The sequence below is a fragment of the Haplochromis burtoni genome, unplaced genomic scaffold (assembly GCF_018398535.1).
Source record: "Haplochromis burtoni strain Fernald_Lab_line unplaced genomic scaffold, NCSU_Asbu1 Contig_218, whole genome shotgun sequence".
NCBI classification, from domain to species: domain Eukaryota; kingdom Metazoa; phylum Chordata; class Actinopteri; order Cichliformes; family Cichlidae; genus Haplochromis; species Haplochromis burtoni.
Genome location: NW_024582579.1, coordinates 899,721 through 904,561, shown reverse-complemented (window position 1 = coordinate 904,561; position 4,841 = coordinate 899,721). Strand labels below are relative to the sequence as shown.

Sequence of the window (4,841 nt, the reverse complement as noted above, 5' to 3'; positions counted from 1 at the left end):
AAAAAAAAGTTTAGAGCCACCTGTTTTTTGGTGCCAAGCACAGTATCTACGTCATGGTGGAGATTTCAGGAGACAGTGATTTACTGTGGGAGAGCTGGACAGGACTGGTATCTGCTCCTTTGTGAAAGGATGAACAGACGGAGCACTACCAGAGACCTGCAAAGTGACCTCCAGCAGGCACTGGTGTTAATGTCTCTGACCAATCAGAAATAAACACCATGAGGGTGTCCTGAGGGTCAGACGCCCTCTAGTGGACCCTGTGCTCACTGCCTAGTACCATGGAGCCCCATTAGCATTTGCTGTAGTACACCTGAATTGTCAGGTCTACCACTGGAACCCCCCACCTGGCTTTTCACATATGAGAGTGGGCTCACCTTGACCACATGTCACAGATGTAAAAGTGTGTGGAGAAGCTGCGGAGAACATTATGCTGCCCGTAACATTTTTCAACATGCCCTGTCTGTTGGTGGGTCAGTGATGTCTACAGAGACACATCCATGGAGCGACAAATAGACCTCTACCGTCTAGGCAACAGCCAAATGACTGCCAATTGGGTATTAGGATGAAATCCTTGGACCTGAGCTTGGAAAGAAAAGTGTCTGGACTTTAACTTTCTTGAAGACTTTTCATCTGAGAAGCTTCTTCAGTTTTAGGAGCGATTGGTGAAGAGCCCCAGATTTTAAGCCCAATTGGAGTGTCCCTAAGAGGTCCTGGACCCCCTATTGATCCTCTGCCTAATCACAGTGTGGGTCACAATCAGCCAAGGCTTCAGGTGAACCCGTTTGGAGACTTTGCCCCACCCTATCGACCATCTTTGAACAGAGGCGGTGGCTTACGACACCAACTGTCTGTCATCTATAATCCAGTTTTCAGATCCCTTCCTTAACGTCTACTCACATCCTGGGCCACCTGTTCTCAGTAAGTCACATGATAGGGTGGGGCTGGGTGTTCATTCAGTGGTGCTAGCTTCAGTCATTGTGTAAACGAACTGTTGGAAGGTTGGAAACCTGCAGTCAGCTGAGACTGAAGAAGTCTCCCACTGAAAACATCCAGATGAACAAAACCAGCTTTTTGACATTTACTTACCTGGATGATTGAGCATCAAGACGTCTCACAATGGGTTCACCTGAAAACTTGAAACTTTGGAAACCTTGGAAAGGAAAATACCAACATAAGCAAAAACCACATTTTACTGTATATCAGCCCGTAACTATATTTTTCAGTCCTTTAAATTTAGAGATTTTAAGATAAGACTCTACAGTATGAGGATTTTTGGAGTCTGCCAAGTGGCAAAAAGCAGAACTGCAGTTTTTGCCACTTGTTGGCTTCAACACTAGAATCAATGGTTATTATCCTACAGAGAGCTGAATTCTTAGATACCCCAAAAATTAAACTGAAAAAATGATGTGGCGGATTAGTCAATTTTACTGAACTTTCATTCAAGCAATTCCCAGAGGTATTCAGTATGGTCTGACAATGAGTCCAAGGATTGTCTGCAAAGGTTCTCAATCATCCAGGTCATCAGGAGCTTGGAAAGAAAAACATCTGGATGTTGTGAGCGTGTGCATTGCCTTTTGGACTATTTTAACAGATTACCTGACTAATGTTAAGGCTGTATTATGTGGTAAAACCAAGGTTTTTGTGCTCTGACCTAGAAAGCGTAGAAACATGGTGTACAACTAGACAGTTATTCTATCTTCCAGTAACACTGGAGGCAGTCACCTCGTGGGTGTTCCAGCCATGTCCTTCTGGGAGGAAGCCCGTAGACCTGACCATCAGCTGGCCTGGGAAACGCTCAATGTTTCTCAGATAAGCTCGTGGAGGTCACCCGTCTTCAGATAAGTGTCACTTTTACTGAAGTTTTTGTCATTAATTTTCAAACAGCGTGCATCATTAATAATGCACGCACAATGCAATGCACTTTTTAGTTGCGCTTTTTTGTTTTATTGGCGTTAATTTGTCATGTTTTAATATCACGTGAACATCTTTTGTAGTAACATGTTTTCATATTATATTTGTGCCTTGAGAAAACTGTTGTGTATGGAACTAAATAAATAAAATTGAATTGAAATGAAATGAAGAATTTGTGCTTCAGGTCTGTCACATTGTTGTCTGTGCATTTCACCGTTTTTAAAGGGAACTTGCTGACCACGCCAGCTAATAAATTTAAACTTTCTTTCGTCACTCTAAGGTCATTTCTGGCTCCAAAAAACCCAAAATGCTAATTTTGTAGCTTCAAAGGAATCCAAAGTGGGAGTCATCACAGTTACCATTTATACATTCACCTTCATTTATACACTTTCACTATAACATTTTTAACTATTTGGATCAATCAGAGTAAAAAGAGGTTCTTTACTTTTGTCAGCTTGTTTTATTGAAAACAAAATAATCACCTAGAAATACCTGAAACATACTGAAGTATTTATAGCATTATAATTTCTGCTTTCTTTGCATAATTATTTGTTGACTTGATAATATTAATATTGCATTATTAGTATTAACATTGTTAATATTCACAGTTAGTCACTGAAATTTGATTTTCCTATATGAGTTCTGTTGGCATCATCAAAAATCTCCAGCCAGTGAATTACTCTTGATCTTATATGACTTTATATTTTATTTTTTTAATCTTGGAAAAGCGTGAACACAAACTAGAACTAAACATGTAAAACTAGTCCAATCGAATCACAGAGACACAAAACAAAAAGGGTTGTATTTTTTATTTTACAGTCACCAGAAGAGCAGATACATCATTTTAGAAAAGAAATTGATATTTGCAAAAAACTTATAATACAATTTTGTCAATATAGATTATGTACATAACGAAATGTCGTCAAACTGAAATAGCTTTCCACTTCTTCGTCATCAAGGAAACAGAGAAGTGAGGGGTCTGGTCCTCCGTAGACCCAGCTCCCTAACCAATAAATATAAACTGTATATATTATCTGGTGCACTCAGCCAGGCATAGACAATACCAGGGCAAGTTATTTCTCAATAATATTCCCTTAATCAGTTCTTGTACATCACTGTGATACACGCTCGCACACCCACGACAAGCTTGACACAATTGCACACAGGCCAGAGAACAAATTACAGTTGAATTACAACAATGGGCTATCTTAACTCCTGAAAAGGAATGAAAAAATCAAAAGAAATGTGCATGGAAATACCCGTCATTGTCCTTGATCACCAGGGAGAAGTGGCTTTCTGGTCAAAGCTCGCTGCAGCTAGCTGAGTAGCACTTGACATTTGGCCTGATTGAAACAGCCAATTCCAAGCTAGAAAATCTCTTACGGTCTTAGAGATCCTACCTCCTCATTCAGCTCTTTTCCTCCCTCTTAGCATCTCTTGATATCCATCTACCTTCCTTCCCTCTCTTGTCCCTATTCTCTCTATCTTGAAGGGGACAGTTGCCAGCACGAGGGCTGGCAATTGCCACCCTTTGCCTGTTTTCCCCACTGCGAACAAAGAAAATAAAATGCACACAAAAGCTCCTATCCACGCTGTACCGAAACAGGACAGACAACTGCACGATCACAGAACAAGCACAAGAAAAGACAACAGCAAAGTAAAGCTATGGCCGGGATGGGAGTCTTGTAAAGAGGATTCTTGAAGGACATTGCGAGCATACCGTTTGCCAGCCGCTCTACCTCGTCGCTGGGTACCACCTCTCAAAATACGCCCTGCTTGTGCTTTGTGGGAGGTGCAGAGAATTATGACTTTGTGCCAATGAGCGAATACACACACACTTGCATAAATCATCCATCTTGTTTGGCGGTTAATTACTCTTGTTTACCCTCCGAGTAACCTCGGGATGGGGCGGCGCGATAGGAGGGAGCCTGGGAAGAAGAGATAGCACCAAATAGTAATCTGCTGACGGTGTTCATCAGTGAGCAATTCACAGGAGTAAAAGCACATAGTGGGCTTGAACCTGGGTGTTAGTGAATTACACAAGGTTACCTGGGGTCTGAGGACAGCAGCTCCATCAACATGCTGGCCTGACCACACTTGCTCACTAAGGTATTCTCGGGTCAGTCGGTGAAGGTGCCACGCCGAGGCGATGAGGCACAGGCCAATCAGAGAGCCCCTAAGGATGCACAGCAGGCCGCGATCGTTGCTTATTTCATTATGGGGAAAGCTACATAAATCCACTAAATGGAGAAGAAGAGACACAGAGGGAATATTTGCATTTCTTCTCTCCTATCATCCCCCCTCAATGCCACCCCACCCCCGCCCTCAAAAATCACCCATTTCAATCCCTCTCCCATTTAGTGCAGAGTGAGTTTAATCATCACTTTTGCCAAAACACATTAAGCCAATGTGTCCAGAGTTGAAGAGAAAGGGGGAGGTTGAAAAACTACAGAGTGGCGCATTAGATTTGCAATAGTGATGCATCACTCTGGCATTACTTTGGAGATTAAAGAAGGGACGTTGCATTTCAGTGCTGAGCGTTGCCTAATGGACGCCTGTCCTCCTGTGCCGAGCCTGAAACGAAACACCGTTGTCCACCTGGAGAAGACGAGTCGCAATCACCCTGGAGTTCCCCCCTTCTATACCTGCAAATTCCCTCTTCTTCTAAAAACCTTTTTTCTTTAAACTTCAAAGCCTTCCCTTGACTTTTAACCCCCGATTTGAGAGCACCTCCACACTGAGGACATTTATGCAGCTGTTTGATCATGTTCTCAAGTCAAGAACAATGCCTCCTTTAATACTGTAAAGTGGATTGCATACATTACAGTTAAGCCAACACATAACATGACTTTGCCTGGGCTCTGTGTTACTGCTGTTGTATGAAAAGATGGATATAAAGTGCTTGGAAGCTTAGGGACAGGCAGAATGAG

General features: G+C 42.4%; 1 long non-coding RNA gene across 1 annotated transcript; it reads right to left on the bottom strand.

The window, feature by feature from the left end:
• Positions 1-2,705: 2,705 nt before the first annotated feature.
• On the bottom strand, positions 2,706-4,835 carry LOC106633524. Its single transcript, XR_001336871.1, has 2 exons — positions 3,961-4,835; positions 2,706-3,839 (listed from the first exon to the last, which is right to left on the bottom strand). It is a non-coding gene; the product is annotated as an uncharacterized LOC106633524 (long non-coding RNA).
• Between the last annotated feature and the right edge of the window lie 6 nt (positions 4,836-4,841).